This window comes from Monodelphis domestica, chromosome 6 (genome assembly GCF_027887165.1).
Source record: "Monodelphis domestica isolate mMonDom1 chromosome 6, mMonDom1.pri, whole genome shotgun sequence".
NCBI classification, from domain to species: domain Eukaryota; kingdom Metazoa; phylum Chordata; class Mammalia; order Didelphimorphia; family Didelphidae; genus Monodelphis; species Monodelphis domestica.
In genome coordinates this window covers 75,814,631-75,833,621 of record NC_077232.1, presented here as the reverse complement: position 1 = coordinate 75,833,621, position 18,991 = coordinate 75,814,631, and the positions used below count along the sequence as shown (strand labels likewise).

At 38.2% G+C, this 18,991-nt stretch overlaps 1 long non-coding RNA gene across 1 annotated transcript; it reads left to right on the top strand.

The window, feature by feature from the left end:
• The first annotated feature begins 231 nt into the window (after positions 1–231).
• LOC107649376 (uncharacterized) lies at positions 232–18,313 on the top strand. Its single transcript, XR_008912801.1, has 5 exons — positions 232–1,721; positions 2,263–2,440; positions 7,880–8,024; positions 16,093–16,187; positions 18,035–18,313. It is a non-coding gene; the product is annotated as an uncharacterized LOC107649376 (long non-coding RNA).
• The last annotated feature ends 678 nt before the right edge of the window (positions 18,314–18,991 follow it).

Below are 18,991 nucleotides of genomic sequence, written 5' to 3'. Positions count from 1 at the left end.
TGCTGATTTAACTTTTTTTTTTAAGTCCACATACCCCAGTTAAGGACAACTGATCTAGTTTAACCCCTTCATTTTATAAATCGGGAAACCAAAGGCAAAGGGCTTGCCCAAGGTATCACATCTAGTAAGTGGTAAAGCTGAGAACTGAATTTAGGTCTCTTGATTCCAAATCCAATTTTCTTTCTAGCAGACCCGCTGCCAGGGAAGAAGTCACACTGGTTAGAGCAGTTGAAGATGGGCCGGAAGAGAGCTTGCAATGGGATGAAAATGTCTGCAATTGCTAACATTTTAAAACGTTGTCATATGTTTTCATTTGAGAATGTAGCGTTGTTATCGAGTGTTGACACAACCTGAAGACACCGGTTGACGGGTTTCTAGTACTTTTCTGCAACCCGATGCCTAGAGCCCATGATAAGGGCTCTCTCCCGCACCCGACCGGAAGCGGAAGTCTTGTTCCGTGGTTGCCAAGCACCTGCCTTAGGGGTAATCTTTGACTGTTCCTTTTGTCAGGACTACTCCCAAACCGGCTAGCATGCGGCTGTGATTACCGGAGACATAGAACCCACCACAAGGCTGTCCGAGACTACTGAATTGCAATTGGTCCCAGGTGCCTGCTTCACGAAAATCCCCGACTCTGTTTCAGCTTCATCTTGGCACCGTGTTAGCCCTGCCTAATTTAACATGAAAGCTACATGCAACGTCTGAATTCAACATTGTTAAGTCCAAATACATTTGCCAAAAACTACAAACAGACCGAATAGCTGCTAAACAACTAATCCTGTCACTTCGCATCAGGATTGCACAGCATTAATGAGGAACAGATCGGTCTCTCTTCTTGAAAGCATTTTTCAAATAAAGATTATGACGATTTAAAAATAGATGGCACTCGCTGAAGCACAAAGAGATACTTTGAGGGCTCCGACCTCTGTCCTGCTACGCCAAGAAAAGCGAGTGTGGCCGCCTTCTAAGTCCCAGCGACCCGGAGCCCCAGAAACGGACCTCACTTGTTGCATCCCAGACTTCCCTGCGAAATTGAAACCGACTGCCCCAATCTACCTGAAATCTGGGCTTTGTGCGCACTGCCTGAAGTTGGAAGCAGACGGGACTACACAGGAGAGCAGGATGGTCATGGACTTGTCCTCCTCCCGTTCCCTTCCTCAGCGCCACAGTCAGCCTAATTCACCAAAGGACTGACTTTCCCCTAGCTCCGGAGACATAGATCTCAACTAACCAGGATGGAGGCTCAAGTTGACAGAAAGCTGGAGCTTGAATTCTAGCCTATTATAATAATAGCATGCATTTATGGTTTGCCAAGTGCTTAGCATGTTATCTGATTTGATCCTCACAACAGTTTTGTGAGTTATTATTATCCCCAATTTACAGATGAGGAAACTAAGGCTAAGAGGGGTTAAGTGACTTGCTCAAGAGTCACACAGCTGGAACAAACTAGAACAAACTAAATGATGGTGATGGGATACTATTGTGCTATAAGGAATGATGGACTGCTTGAGTTCAGAAAGAGCTGGGAAGACCCATCTGAACGGATGCAGAGTGAAATAATCAGAACCAAGAGAACATTATATACAGTAACTGCAATACTGTGGACTGATCAAATGTGATCGACTGCTACTAACAACAATGCAATGACCCAGGACAATTCTGAGGGACTTATGAGAAAGAACACTATCCACATCCAGAGGAAGAACTGTGGGAGCAGAAATGTAGATGAAAACATGATTTATTGCTTGTTTGGTTGGGTATATGATTTGGGATTTTGGTTTTATAAGATTATTCACTTAGCAAAATGAATATTACAGAAATGTTTGAGTGATAATACATTTTTATCCAGTCTAATTGCTAGTCAACTCTGGGAGGAGGGAAGGAAGAGGGGAGGGAGACAACATGAATCATGTAACTTTGGAAAACTTATGTGTAAATTTGTTATTAGAATAAAATAAAATTAAAACTAAAAAGAAGTCACATGACTAGTATCTGAAGAAGGATTCAAACTTGGGTCTTCCTAACTCCAAGTCTAGTGCTCTATCTACTGTGCCATTCAGCAGGCTCATATGATGTATAACTCTGCATGTGTGAATGTGTATTTGTATAATTCAAGGATCCCTGCTCCCATTGGTGTGGGCACTCTTTCCCTCCTCTGTAAAGATGTCAACCTCTTTATGACTTAATAACAAAACTGTGATGGTTTAAAAAGTGTACCTGATGGGGGCCCACTTTGTGTTGATGAATATCTCTCTTTTCTAGTCTTGATGACAGGCACTCAGACCATTGCTAGACCCAGAACTAAAGCTGTTCCAGTTTGAAAGGACTCTGCCAGAAATTGTCTTCCATTGGCTTAATTTGCAAAAGTTCAAAGTCTCTTGCTTCCAGATTTCTGAGTCAGGCACTTTGGACCAAATTCTGACTGATACATTCTAGCTGGGTAAGCTGTTTCATATCCCAGTGTCTCAACTAACTCCCTAAGTTACCTCTTGTAGAGCAGGTATGGATTGGCATCAATGGAGGAGTTTTGTCACTGGGGTTTACCAATACTAATGAAATTATAGGTCCTATCCAAGAAAGAAAATGCATGCTATACATACATATATATGCAATATAGAATATAATCTGTATATATGTATAATCTGATAGTAAATAAAATATATTTATATATGTCTATATGTAGGCATATATAAATAGGTATGTCTGGTTCCCCATCATTCTTCAAAGATCAATGAAGGTCATTCAAAAGTTATACTCATCAATTCATTCAGTGTCCCAAGATATTGTTTATGGAGATCTAGGAACGAAAATTGAGCCCTTTTCACCGTCCTCTTGGCATGTAAATGCAATGCTAAAAGAGGAGCTAAGTCTACACTGGCCTTTTTAACAACATCTAAACCAATGGATCTCATATCAACAGCATCATCCATAATGGAAAATAAAATACGTTGTGCTTGCATGTGTCCTGTTAATAAAACCCAATGTATTCAAACTGTGTCTGCTGGAACTGCTACTTCCTTTAAGGCTCAGTTTAGGGTTAAATTTCTATAAGAGACCTTTCGAAGTCTTCCCAACTGTTGGTGCCCCGACTTCATCAAAATTATTCTGTATGCATTTTGTTTGTATTTTATATTTCTTTATCTAAGGACATATTGTTCCTCAAAAGAATATAAGCTCCTGAAGGGTAGGGTCTGCTCTTCTTTTTGTCTTTGAGTACCCAACACTTAGAATAGCCTCTTTCACAGCAGGTGCTTAAAAAATGCTTATTGAAGGAGCAGCTCAGGCGGCTCTGTGACTAGAGTGCCAGCCTAGTTCTGGGAGGACAAATCTGGCCTCAGACTTCCTATCTGTATTCCTGGGCAAGTCACTTAATCCCCCATTGTCTACCCCTTACTAGTCTTCTGTCTTGGAATTGCTACTGTAAAGATTAAAAATTTGGGGAAGCTGAGGCAGGTAGAAATTAGTTTCTCTCTGCAAGGAGTATTATATTCTTATGAGGCTTATTAAAGGTTAAGGATTAAAGAAAATACAGAATAAGAAAGCACATGTCTAGGCCAGAGAGGCCTAGACAAGATAACCTCACATCATGAAAGAGACGGGTCTGCTCCAAAACGGAAGTCCAAAAGAGCCTGAGCTTATTCACAACCAGGTTTAAATACCCCATCTCGCTCTCCGCCCAGGTGAGAATTCAGTGAGATTAGAGGGCATTCTGGGGAAGTGGAGCAAGGGCTTCTGGGGATTTAAGTTCTGGATTCAAGTCTATTTTTATACTACTAAGATGGAAAGTAAAGGTTTTTTAAAAGTGCCTGTCGAATTGGATTACCCACTCTTGTATAGGTTATGTAATTATTGCATTATAATATAATTTAAGATCAGGTGATGCCAAACCCCTTTAATTTCAATTCTTTAAATATATTTTTCCCCCTAGGTAATCTTGACTTCTCACCCAAGGTGAATTGTATTATATTGTCAAATACCATAAGGTATCACTTTGGATTTTGATTGGCATAATATTAAGTGGCATAAAACCACTTTTTATTGTATTATTGTGACTAATAATCCATGAATATTTATTCTCTTTCCACTTATTTGTGTTTTCTTTTATTTCTGTGAATTTGTTTCATTATTTTATTTATATGAATTCTATTAATTTCTAGGTAAATTAACTTCCATATACTTAACACATTGATTTTAAATAACATTTCTCTTTCTAGTCATTCTTCCTGATCTTGTTAGAAGCACAGAGAAGTGTTGATAATTTTGTGAATTTTATTTGATACTTTTTTGCTGAAGCAATTAATTTTTATTGATTTTCTAGAGATTTCTAAGTAATACATCCTATCACCCACAAATAGACAAAACACAGCCTTTCCTTTACCAATATTTATAGCCTTATTTTCTTTTGGAGGGATGGTAAGGGATTGCTCTTATTGCTATGGCTTGTATTTCTGATGATATCAAGTATTAATGGTGACATTGAATGTACCTTAATTTCTAATTTTATTTTGAAACATCCTGTTTTTCTTCATCAGACAACCATATTGCTTGGTTTTAGATAAATGTTTTTGATTATGTTATAGCATTGTCCCTTTATTCCTATGTTTATTAGTATTTTTTCTAACATAAATGTTACATTTTATTGATGCTTTTTCTACATCTGTTGATATAATCATAGGGTTTTATTATTAATATTTATCATGTCAATTATTTTCCTTATGGTGATACATTGTATTATTAATAAATCTGACATGATCAATGAGTATTTTTATATATTTCTATAATCCCTTTGGGGCAGCTAGGTGGCACAGTGGATAGAATGCTGGGCCTGGAGTCAGGAGAACCTGAGTTTAAATCCATACCCAGCCAGTTACTGGCTGTGTGACCTTGGGCAAGTCACTTAATCCCTGTTTGCTTCAGTTTCCTTAACTGTAAAAAAAGAGACCCTGGAGAAGGAAATAGCAAAAGACTCTAGTATCTTTGCCACAAAAACAACATAAATGGGACCATAAAGGGTTGGATATGACTAAACAACTTAGGAACAACAAATAATCCTTTTGAAATATATTATTTAACATTTCTGCCTCGATGTTCATTTATGATGCTGGTCTATACTTATCTATCTCTCTGCAGGTTGGGAATTAGGAACATATTTGTTTCATATTAAGAGTTTAACAGTGTTTTTTCTTTTTCTATTTTTGAAAAGTTTCTGTACCATAGGAATGATTTGTTTTTTAAATATTTAATGGAATTCACATTTAAATTCATCCAGACCTGGAGCTTCTCCAAAAGAGTTCACTTAAGGCTTGTTCAACTTTGTTTTTGGAAACCAAATTCTTTTGGTTGTCTAATTCATGTCTCGTTAATTTTGGTATATTTGTAACGTCTGATTATCTAAGCCTTTTTAATTTCTTTTAAGAAATTGGTTGCTATTTCTTTCAATGTCTATATTGATATCATTTCATTATTAAAGGTCATTTTAATTAGACTCTAGTTTCCTAGTGATGTCTTTTGATGTGACCTATATTTGCCCATTACCTTATCTGAAACCATGGCCACAGCTTCTATTTTTTGGAATTATACTGAAACAACAGATTTATTCCAGCCCTTTACTTTGAATCTAAATAAATCCTTATATGTTATATGTAATAATGTAAACAAAACATTTTAAAAACCCATCTTAAAATTTGCTTCCTTTTTGAGTTGGAGGGTTCTTTAGAGTTCCTCAAGCCCAACCTTCTCATTCTTGATACTGTTCAGTGGTATTCTACTCTTTGTGACCCCATTTGGGGTTTTCTTGGCAAACATACTACAGTGGTTTACCATTTTCTTCTCTTGATCATTTTATAGATAAGGAAACTGAGGCAAACGGGGTTACACAGCTAGTAAGTGTGCGAAGCCAGATTTGAACTCATCAAGATGAGACTTCTCACTTCAACAAAGCCTACAGAAGTTAAGTGATTTTTTTCCCCAACATTACATATCTTAAAGGTGTTTGAGGCAGGATTGAAATCCCATCTTCTTGACTCCAACCAGGTCCATTACTCTATCCATTGACCCCAAACTCTCAACATAAACACACAACCAAAACCAACTCCTGCAACAACAAATACAGATAAAGCTTATCTCCCTTTGACAAATCTGGTCTTAATTACACACACCCCTCTGGTCCACAAATCAGATTGAAAGATTCTACTTTTACTGATAAATCCCTCCCCCTTTTTAAAACTCTTTCCTAGATAAAAATGTGGATTAGGAATTATTCACTCTCATCTTCTACCTCCTTGTTCAATTAGCCTTCCCCTGCGGTACCTGATTTCAAGAAATACTATTTCATTTCTTCCTGGTTGACCTAACCATTCTTTTTTTAATTCTTTAAAATAATCTAGGTCTTTATATCTCTTTTTAAAAATATATATAATGCTTATCTAGGTGTGACCTTAAAATCCAATAGACCAATCAACTCAACATTATTGAGTCATTCTTAATTTCTTATTTGCTCAATTCTAGATTCTCCTTTAAATTTCAGCACCTTGGTTAATGTGTATGTGAAAGCCCTGCCCTGTTTTGGAATTCTCATCAGGAAGGAATTAAACTTTATGACTTTAATGGAGAGCTATCTTTCTTTGTAACACATTTGGTATTGTAGGATAGATCATTTTGAAGATATGGATCCATTCTCTCCTCTCCCTCTCTTCTCTGTCTCTGTCTCTCTCTGTCTTTCCCTCTCTCATCTCTCTGTCTCTGTCGCCTCTCCATCTGTCTCTGTCTTTCCCTCTCTTTCTTCTCTCTCTGTCTCTGTCTCTGTCTGTCTTTCCCGCTCATCTCTCTCTCTCTTTCTGTGTCTCTCTCTTTGTCTATGTCTCTCTCTCTCTCTCTCTCTGTATCTCTCTCCCTTTCTTTTCTTTTTCTCTTCTCTGTCTCTGTCTCTCTTCTCTCAGTCTTGTCCATCTATCTGTATTTGACATTCCAGTCTTTGTTTTTGTTGTTCTTGAATCATCTCATACAATTTGAATTGAAGCTTGCTGAGAGCACAGAGAGCTCTAGATTCCAATAGTCTCGTACACTTCATAGTTATGTATGACCCTGCAAAAATCTCTGGTCATTCCCAAGTTTTGGTTTTCTCATGTATAAAATGGGGGTGGGGTGGTGGCAAGAATCTGCCTGACAAGGTTATTGTGAGGATCTAATGAGATAATATATGTGAAGTCATTTGTAAACCTTAAAGAACTATATAAATGTGAATTATTATTTTTGTCACCTTGTTTTGAGAATCTATTTAAGGCAGTTAGATAATAATTAGTAGTAATTTAAGGCAGATAGAGAAAATCACTAGTAGATACTATCATTTTGTTTAATGTTTGGTTGACTAGTATACAGGTGAATAAAATAATGACTTTTAAATTTTAAAAAAAAATTTTATTTATTTTTTAAACCCTTACCTTCCATCTTGGAGCCAATTGACTCCAAGGCAGAAGAGTAGTAAGGGCTAGGCAATGGGGGGTCAAGTGGCTTGCCCAGGGTCACACAGCTGGGAAGTGTCTGAGACCAGATTTGAACCTAGGACCTTCTGTCTCTAGGTTTGACTCCCAATCCACTGAGTCACCCAGCTGCCCCCCAAAAAATGACTTTTTACAAATGAAAAGAGTGGTGCACATAGAGTGCTGGGCCTGGAGTCAGGAAGACCCTGAGCAAATCGCTTAACTCTGATTTAGAGAAGGAAATTGCAAATCATTCCAATCTCTTTGCCAAGAGCAAGTCCCCTAAATTTATGTTTGCCTCAGTTCCTCATCTGTAAAATGAGCTGGAAAATAAAATGGCGAACCATTGCAATATTTAGGTTTTTTTTTTTATTTCCCTAAAAAACATGGAAACTTTTCAGGTTCAGTTCATCCAGTGGGTCAAGGCTTGAGCTACTACTGAGGCAGCTTCCTGGTCTTCTAAGAAAAAAAAATCAAAAAAGAGCCAACCTAGTAGGACCACTAAGAACAACTGCCCTTCAGATTTGATGGACATAGTAGAGTCAGGTGAGTCAATGTACCTTTCCTGATCAGATTTGTTTCTATAGGAAGAGGAAGGGATGAGAACTGCATCTCTCTGAACTGGACCTACAGTTTTTTAGGTATCCTTTCCATACCCTTGCTAAGTAAACTTCTTTTCGTTAACTGCTGAATGGTCCACTAAGTGTTGGATTTCCTTCCATTTCCAAACTTGAAGTTTAGGACTATCCAAAATTAGTCCTGGTCTGGAGCAACTTATCCATCTTCTCTGAAGGCATTTTCTCCCAAGGATGACAGACATGATAGGCACCTCTGATTTCTTCTACTGGGTCTCTATATTTTGAGAACTATTCACTTTACGCAGATTGGATACAATGAGTTTTGGGGATTGTGACATCTATTTTAAAAATCGATTAAGCCTGAATGAGTTAGATTCCTGTCTAAGCAATTATGAATAGCAGTTTTGTCTATGTTGATGCTTTGGTCCTATTCTAATTAATTGAATTTATAAGCATGCTTTGGGTTTTGTATTAGTATTGATTTATGAAGCATAGGGAGATTTTGATGCATAATTTAGTCCACTTCATCATGTTTTTCTAGGTGTTTGGGAAGTGCTCAATTATTGCAATTTGTAGTGTTATAGTTTCAACATGTCCTTGTTAACTGTGCATTGATTGATAAGTCTGGGCTCCTGAAGGATGACCTCTTTGTAATTTTTCATAGTAATGACCTGGTCTTCTACTGCTATCATAAACACATCTGTTTCTATAAACAAACCCACATGACTCAGCCAATGATTTGATGATTTTTTTTTGTCTATATACTGTGGTTGAGTTCATGGTGAGTTCAGAATCCCCTGGGGGGACTTAACTTACTCAGCTCTGGAACTTCTACTCTGTGATTTGGTAAGCGCATGAACCCATAGTCATAGACTATGTGGGACACACATACTGGCACCACTCTCCATGCCTGCCATTTTTGCTGCTCCCTTTTCTGGGTGTCACAATAATCTTAGTACTGTCATTGCTACTAGAAAGTGCATGCCAGTCAACTCCTCAGTTTCTCTATCCACTGAAACTTCCCAAACCCACACATACCCTTCCTTGCCTGGTCATCAGTCTTCCCCTATCAGAATGCAAGCTCCTTGAAGGCAGGGACAATCTCATCTTTACATCTGTATCCCTAGCACTCAGTCTAGTACTTGGCACATAATAGATGCTTAATAAAGGTATTTTATTGTCATTTATTATCATGAATCTCTTCGGACATGCTAATATTCCCTCCCCAAACCTTGAGACTTAGCAACAATCTTTTTGGTATTTGGATTCAGCACAATGACTAAGAATCTGGGGTTCTCAGTCAATGTACTATGATTTCTAAAAGTTAGATTTCTGTCCTCTGTTTCTAAAATGTGTTTACAATTTTCCTATATGTTTCCCCAGAATTTGGCACTCATTTTTTCTTCCTTTATTTATGAGAAATCAAAAATTCTCACACTGTCTCACTGAGCTCTGTCTTTTACTTTTGTTACTTTGATTTGTAGAAATCAGAAGTCTTATAGTTTTACCCCCTTTTTTTGCTTCTGTTTATTTGCTTTTGTTTGTTGTGCCATTGCTACATTTTCCCATTCTATTTAAGAAGCTATGTGGAACAGTGACTAAAGGTTTCCTCTCAGCCCATGTCTGACTTTCTAGACTTCAAAACCATGCCTTAGTTTCTGTCCCATCCTAGAACAGCACCAGAGGCCTCCTCATCCTAGAACAGTAATGGCGAACCTTTTAGAGACCAATTGCTGAAACTGCACCCTCAAGCCACCTGTGAGCTGTTCCTTTACCCCAGACAGGGGAAGGAGGAAGCACTCCCATTGGGCTGCTGGGAAGAGAAGAAGGTGATGTGAAAAATGTTCTCAAGTGATGTGGAGAAGGGAAGGGATCAGCCCCCTCTGGCACATGTTCCATGTTTGCAAACATGGCCCTAGAATTATACAACCATCTCTTCAGACTACTTAGAATATCCTTCTGCCAGGCTAACTTTCTTGTCCCATTGTCAAATTCCTCCTGGGGCTTCTATATTGTGGAGGAGACCAGGATAGTCAAATTTCATTCTCCTCCTGGGAGGAGGAATATTTGGAGACAACAGCTAGAGTGAGGACTATAGCTGATCTAGAAAGTAGGACTGAGAAGAAAGGGTCAAGCAGGTAACAGGATTACCAAGAGAGATTTGTTGTTGTTCCATTGTTTTTCAGCTGTGACCCCATTTGGGGTTTCCTTAGCAAAAATATTGGTGTGGTTTGCCATTTCCTTCTCCAGCTCATTTTACCAAGAGAGAACAGTGTTACTAAAATCCAGAGAAGAGAAAGCATCCGGGAGGAAAGGGGAGTTAACAGTGTCAGATGCTGCAAACAGGTCAAAAAGGATAACACCTGAGAAAAAGTCTTCAGATTTAGTCATTAAGAGACCACTGAGAACTTTGGAGAGAACAGGCAGTCTTTCTCTGTGATTCTAAACCATTTTGGAGGTTCTTGCAATCCATTCTCTCTTCTTTAAGAATTGTTGTTTTTGTTGTGGTCTTCTTTCTCTGTAAAGATTTCTTCTTGATTTTATCCCTAATAAAATTTAAGTTACCAGAGGGAAGGGATAGTGCATGACCTTTGGTAGACCCTTAATAGATAAACCTTGAAAGAATGAATGACTATTGTATTATACCTCCTTTTTTGCTTACCATTCTATTTGTTTTTTCCATTAGTTTTTCTTCCAGGCTTTTCATAGGAAGGTTTCTTTTCCATCTCCTGTTTTATTTGGCCCATTTTTTATTGTTTTGAAGTAGCGTAGAGTAGCTGAACTTAGTCATGACCACTCAAACTGTCATCTTGCCAGAAGACTCTAAGTCTATGATCCTATAGTCTGACCCCTGATTGAATCTTTTCTATTCCCCAAAGCCACTTTTCCAAACTTTCCTTCTTTCCCAAAGCCCCAGGTCTCTTCCACCTTCTCCCTGCCTCAGCAGATGATGACCTCACCCATTTTATAAGGTCATCTGACAGGAGTTCCCTCATGTCTCCTACTTCATGACTCAGCCCTCTAATGCATCTTCATCTTTCCCTCTTGTTTTGGGTTAGACCATGAGGAAGATGTGAACCTTCTCTTTCAGGATAAAGCCTCTACTTGAGTCTTTGGTCTCATTCTCTTTGGGCTCTTCTGGGAACCTGCCTTGATCACTTCCTAGCACTTCTTCATGTTCAATCTCTCCTTTTATACCAACTCCTTCCCTGTTGCCTACAAAGTTAACAAACATTTATAAATGCACCAGGCACTCTGCTAAGCCCTGGGAAAACCAACAAAGCAGAAAGAAAAATAGTCCTTGTCCATAAGGAGCTTAGATTCTAAAGGGGGGAGGAGGAGATGACACATAAAGGAAGCTAAAAAGCAAGAGGGGAAAGAAGAGAGAAGGGAAACCTGGAGAGTCAAAAGGGGGCCCAGAGAGGAATGAAAAAATGGTTGGCTTAGTCATTTTCCTTGAAATGGAGGAGAGGAATCAACCAATCAGAGGAAGGAATTTTAGAGGCAGTATATTCTTTATTTCCAGAGTGAGAAAGCCAGGGGTGACATGAACTTCCAAGAGAAGGGAAGATGCCAACAGGGAAAGAGAACACTGACATAAGGGTGGGAGTCCCAAAAGTCAGCCAGAGAGAAATGAAGCCTGTAAGTCTGTTTAAGTCTCCCAATCTCGCCTCTGATAGCCTCTCAAACTGATATGTTGGGTCATTTCTCCCTTTGACTGCCTTATTCCTAGGGAGACCTTTCTCCTTTTGCTGTCCTCTTCATCATCACTCACTTCTCATCCCCCTCCTAATCAGGTTTCTGACATTCTCCTCCAACCACTTAAACCTCTCTCCAAGGATACCAATGATATTTCAGCCACCAGATTCAGTGGTCTTTCTTCAGTCCTCACCCTTCTTGACCTTTTGGCAGGTTTTGACACTGTTGACAAGACATGCCTCATGGGAGAGGTGTCACTGAAAAACAGCTTTGAGAGAATCCAGGGATTCTGACAGGTAGAGGGGGAGGAAGAACTGCATTCCCTCCAGGAGAGGCATAATCCTGGGCAGAGCCTTCTACATATCTGAATCTTCCTTTTTAATCTCCTTTGTTGACTCAGTTTAGGTCCACTAAGTGGGTATGGTCCTTCGGGCTCTATCTTCAAAACTATTTCTCTTCTCCCATTGTACCAGGAGTTATTAACCTGGGGTAGGGGTCACTCATTTAAATTATTTTGATTTAACTTAATTAAATTTAGTTAGTTACATTTCAGAGAAGGGGTCCCCTTCTCCCCTTCCCTAATTTCAAGCTTCCTTTCATGAATTGTCTTCCTCTCCCTTTGGCCATTAGAATGCAAGCTCTTTGAGGGCAAGGTCTCTCTTTGCCAGATTGACAAAGTAATCTGTGACTCAAAAAAGGTAAAAAACTTCTATTCTATGCTCTCCTTCTTGGTTGATCTCATCAGCTCTCATGGTTTTAGTGATCATTTTTAAACACATGACTCAATATCTACACAATCAACCCTTCTTTCTGATCTAGTCTTAAAAAAAAATTCTTATCTTCCATCTTAAAATCAATGCTGTATATTGATTCTAAGACAAAAGAGCAACAAGGACTAGACAGTTGGGATTAAGTGACCTGCCTAGGTTCACACAGCTAGCAAGTATCTGAGGCCACATTTGTTTTATTTCCTCCACATTCTTTTATTTTTATTTATTTTCATTTTTAGAAAATTTATTTTTTAGAATATTTTCCCATGGTTAAATGATTCATGTTGTCTTCCTCTCCTCTCCCAGAGCAGATAAGCAATCCACTGGCTTATATATGTCTTATTACTGAGGCCACATTTGAACCCAGTCTCTCAATCTATTGAACCAATAGACTGCCCCCCCTTCTTTCCCCATTCCAATCCACCTCACAGTCACCAAAACAATCTTAAGGCACACATAAAATTTAGGAAAGCTCAGTTTCAGAGGGATAAGGAAAGCAAAAGTCCCCTATAAAAAGGCAAAAGTCCCCTATAAACCACAAGGTCCTAAATAAAGGTGAACTGTTATTGAGTAATTTCAATCGTGTTCCACATTTTGTGACCCCATTTGAGGTTTTATTGGTAGAGATATTGAAGTAGTTTGCCATTTCCTTTTCCATCTTATTTTACAGATGAGGAAACTGAGGCAGACAGGGTTAAGTGACTTGCCCAGGGTCACCCAGATAGTAAATGTCTGAGGAGTGCATTCCATGCTACCACTTAACTGTCCCAAGCTATTATGTTAGTATGTTTTAAGTCATTCTTAGTTATTTTAGTCGTCTTCTCTTTTTTGATAGAGTATAGATAGAAATAATCCCAAGACAAATCACTGACTTCTTTTTATTCTTTCATATTTGATATCGTATTTGTCTGGTACATGATTGAATGAAAATATCTACTTTTTGAAATTAAATGAAAATAGTAGGAGGTAAACTCATTATTTGTAGGTTCTTTGCAAGTATGTTTGGAATAATTCCTGTAGTAAGATGGATGGCAAGGATGACAGGTATTTCATTCTCTTCCCATATAATTTTGATTTTTTAAAATTAGTTCTCTACATTTTGAAAGCTTTTCATGCTACAGAGCTTGGAGATTATGATCATTTAACATGGAGACATCTATTAAAAAACATTGTTCTGTGTATAATGTGTAATATATTACTTGCCTTCTGAGACTGCAGGGAGGGAAAGAATTTAGAACTCAAAATTAAAAAATGAATGTTAAAAATAAATAAACATAATTTTAAAAAACATCGTTCTTAAATTTTTATATATGAATGTTATGTCTGGGTGATTATGAGCTATGATTTTGTCTAAAATAAGAGATTCAATTCCAAAACAATTTATTTGTTAAGATTGCAAGGATTTTTGAGGTCTGTAGCTAAAGGATCTTGTTAGTTTATAAAAGATAGAGAGCTTTGGATGTATAAATTAAGGCAATAAGTTATATTTTGCCAACTGCTAATTTCTTGCAATCTATGGTAATATGTTGCACAATTTCTACCATTTCTTTATATAATCTTCCTTGATCAGTAAATCTAGGTTTCCTGAGGATAACTTTCTGTAATATTGGGGAGAATTATTATTATTATCTCATTTTTATCTCTTTTTTTGGTGGTGTTCAAATAGAAATAGTTCTGGGACCAGCCATTGTTGTTACTCAGTCCTTTTACAGTCAGTCATATCTGACACTTTGTAACTCTATTCGGGTTTTCTTGGCAAAGATATTTGAGTGGTTTGCCATTTCCTTCTCCAGCTCACTTTACATATGAGGAAACTGAGGCAAACAGGGTTAAGTGACTTGCCTGGGGACACATAGCTAGGAAGTGTCTGGGGCCATATTTGAAGCCAGGACCTCCTGTATCTAAGCCTGGATCTCAATCCACTGAGTCACCTAACTGGCCCCTTATTCCCACGCGATTTTTAACTCATCTGTTAGGTCTCAATGTTTTGAAAGTCTTTTTTTCCATGTAATTTGAAAATTACAAGTTTTCTCTTGTATTTGATAAAATTAGAGTAGATAAGGAGCAGGATCAGCATTTATTAAGTGCCTACTCTATGCTAGGCACTGTCTATACTGTGAATACAAAGAAAGGAAAACGGCAGTTCCTGCTCTCAAGGAGCTCAGTCTGATGAGAGAGACAGCATGTTGACAATGATGTACAAACGAGAGATATACAGAATAAACAGGAGATAATCAAAGGAGAGAAGATGTTATTTTTAACAGGGTTCAGGAAAGGCTTCTTATTCTTAGCAAGGTAAAAGAGGATATGGTCTAGCTCATTCATTCTATCATTCCTTTAGAGTTATCTGACTCCAGAATGACTGCTATTGTCTTCCAGATACTCCATATCCCCAGTGACTGACCGTGTCTTGAATATTGTTGGTGGTCAGTCATTTTTTAGCAAAAGCCTCTGGTGTGACGTCCTCTCTACTTGCTTGCCTGTCTCTATATATCTTCTTCTCTCTCTTTCTATTGATCTATTAAATTTTAATTTTTAAAAACATGTATCTGCAGCTAAGTATAATAATTTAGTCTATAACATCAGATCAGTCTTCACAAAGATGTGCATTTTTGGGGGGGAAGATTATTTTTAATTATGGCTTTTGCTTTTACATCACATTCTTTTCTGATTAAATATCTCCTTTCTATCTTCTACCCATTAAGCCATTTCCTTATAAATGTTGTATATTTAAATTATATAAGCTAAAATTAATTACCAGTTATTTTATGTGTCACATTACTGAGGCAGCAACATAGTTTTAGGCACAATTGTTCTAATTTTTGGTACCTAATCCTCATATCAAACCCCTGGACTTTTTTATTTTTTACCCTTACCTACCATCTTAGAGTCAATACTTTGTATTGCTTCCAAGGCAGAAGAGCAGTAAGGGCTTGGCAATGGGGGTTAAGTGACATGCCCAGGGTCACACAGCTAGGAAGTATATGAGACCAGATTTGAACCTGGGATCTCCCCTCTTTAGTCGTGACTCTCTTTGGTCCACTGAGCCACTTAGCTGCTTCCCCTCTGTAATAAAGTAAATTAAATCTTGCCTGGGCTTTGCTAATGAGTCTATAATATAGAAATTTTCTGTTAGTATAAAGAAAAATCCCATGTCCAGTGGATCATCTTCTGGTTTACTCAACTTTTTAGTCTCAATATGGTGCTGGGAAAGAGTCCTGAGCCTAGAGCAGAATGGAAGGATTTTATGTTGTTGGTTCATTTTGTGCACCCTCTTGGATGGCCCACTTTCCTGGTGTGCCATCTTTACTAAAGCATTTCCAACTGGGGAGGGCACTGGTATTTCTGAATTATTCTAGTGCCTCTTTCCTTCTTGTGATACCAGATCACAAAGAAACGCCACTCACTCTACCGTTATCTATTTCAAATTTGGAATTAAAATTAATGTCCAATACTTCAAGTATTATTTTAAAGTTTATTATTAATCACTAGAAGTAAAGGAATAAAAAAGGTAATTATCTAACAAAATAAGACCATGTGACTCAATTTTCTTGCCTGTTTAAAAAGCTCGCTCCACCAAAGCCAAGACAGGAAGAGAAAGAGACAGAGATGGACTTCCACCCAATTTATATCCTGTCTACGTCATCACGTAACAACAGGAAGTGAGTGGGGTTCTGGGAATTGTAGTTTTGTTGGGGATTGTAGTTTTTAGGGTAACAGATTCCAGTTACACACAAGATGATTTTCATGATTTTTCAAGTATGAGCAATCTACAACTTTGCTGCACTTTACATTTCCTTTTTCTCCTACTCCTAGGAGTAATTTTCATCAGAATGACCTGGATAGGCAGCTAGTGGTGCAGTAAATAGAGCACTGGGCTTAGAATTGGGGAGACTCATCTTCCTGAGTTCAAATCCAGCCTCAGACACTTACTAAATGTAAGACCTTGGACAAGTTATCTAACCCTCATTTGCTTCAGTTTCCTCATCTGTAAAATGAAGTAAGAGAAGGAAATGATAAATCACTCCAGCACCTTTGCTAGGAAAACCTCAAACTGAGGACATGATCAATTAGATATGACTAAATAGATCAAACAGTAACGACTGACCCAATTGGAGGCATCATCAGATCACAGTTTGCCCATTTTTGGTGTCTCTGCCAGGTCATCATTCATATCTCCCATATTAGTCAAGAGTAACAAAGTCCCAGGTGTACATTACCCTCCCTAGTATTTTCCTGCTTTGTCTCTGTAACCACTGCATGTGAGTTCTAAGAGGGTTAGTGTTATTGTTGTTGTTATTGCTGTTGTGACAGTTTATAGAAAAGATCAGAAGAGAGGAAGAATAAGGAAAGTTTTGAAGACCATTTCCAGCTCTGAGAATCTATAATTTTTTATCAGATTCAACTGCTTTATTATAATTTTATACTCAAGCTAAATAATAGCAGAAGCTAGTATTTATATAGTTCTTTAAGGTATATGTTTTCTGATCCTCATCACAATGCTATCAAGTCAGTGTTATTATGATGTTCATTTTTAAAATGAGGCAACTGAGGCAGGGGGAGGTTAAATGACTTATCCAGTCAATAAAAGTCTAAGATAAGATTCGTACTCAAGTCTTCCCAATTCAAAATCCAATATTCTATTGATCACCCCACCTGTGGTTTTAACTTAGATCTTTTCTATAACTATTCAGTTGTATTTATCTACCTAGTGATATGTCAAAAGAGCTGTGGTATCTTCAATACAGAGGCTGCTCTATTGATCCAGATCCTTTGTAGTTGCTCTCATCTGTTGATTGGCCCTCTGATGCTGAGCCTTCCACACTGAACTAGGGTGGCCTTTGGACCATCTGGCTTTTGTTTGTTTGTTTGACAGTTTGGCAGGACCTGCCAGAGCTTGAGTTCCACTAGTGTGGCCTTTGAGAACAGAGGATCCCATCCTCATCACAGAAGGATGGTGGATGGAGCTATTCTTGGAAGATACATCAAAATAATTCATATTATTGTAGTGGTTAGTGTAGAAAAAGAGCTTTCCTCACAAAAACCAATGAGAATGTTAAAGAGAGGGTTATTGTTCCCATCATACAAACAGGGAAGACTGAGGCTCACAAGTCACCTCTTATAAGAAGCCTTTCCTAATTCTCCCAGTTTTTTAAATGCTCCCCTTTCCACAAAAGACTTTGCATTTTATATTCACTTATCTGTTGACATGTTACCTCCCCTGCCCTCTCCCCAGCAGAGTGTAAGCTCCTTGAGAGCAGGGGCTATTCTGTTTTTGCCTTTGTGTTCTCTGGTACTGGCACAGTGACCCACAATTACATGAATGAATAAGGAACCAGAATTCAAACCTGGATCCTCAGGTTTTTTGTTCCATGTTCCCATTCTACTTCAATTAAGTCTAATCTAATTTGTAATAATGATAATAGCTGACATTCATAGAGTACAAAGTACTTTAGAGACTCGTTTGTTAAAAAGTGCCCATAAGTAGAAAGCCTGCATTTTTTTTCAGAAACAAACCCAGTGGCTTTTGGAAGAAGAAGCACCTACCCTCTCTGTGGAGTTCAGAGCCAGGATTGGAGGAAGCCTTGCCTTCATCTCTTGACTGGGCAGCTGCTAGACTACTCCAGCTCATAGCTTTTTGGGACCAGAACTTTGTCTGCTAGGCTGACACATGGAAGTCCAGCATCTTTCCCATTAAGTTTACCATTTACCATCAGCCAGAACTTAGAAAGATGAGATAATGTATGATCAAAGGATCGGTGCCAAATAAAAGTTTCCTTGCACTGGGTCATCTGCCTTGTAATAACAAGTCTGTACATCAGGAGACTGGACCAATTCTTGCCTGTCTCTGCCTTTTAGGCTCCTCTGGGGACCTTCAGACGTTTCAGAATGGGATCTCACTCAGCAAGAATGTAGGTCCTTTATGAAACTCATTTTGCATTAGCTTAACTTTTCTTCTTTCCAGCTTCTAGACTCTGCATTGTAATCAAACCAAAATGCCAAGCAGAAATGATGATTTTGTTCCCTCTTCCCTTTCCCCCATGCATTTGAAGATTCATCATCCCAAATATCTTTTTGGAGAAGCTTTTGGGTGAGGAGAAGCCCAAGAGCCAGGGTATGTTGAGCTAATGAACATAGTTTTTGAGAGGATGGGTGAGGGTTGGGGGATGATGGGAGGAGTTTTGTTACCTTTATAGTGTTTGGATAATGAATTTTATAGGTGTTTTTTTTTTTGCCAGCTGACAGTCATAAGTGCAGAGAGAGGCAAATCTTTAAACCCACTTTAGAATGTTCAATGAATAGCGAAACAAAAACCCCAGACATATGTTCTTCCTTCCTAAAAATGTCTGAAAGGCCTGAGATGATTTTCTGATGATAGGCTGACAAAGATTATTTGGCCCAGGTAAAAGGCTTGTGTTTGTGTTTTTCCATAAGGTTAAACAATGTGGTTGTGGACTTCAATTGA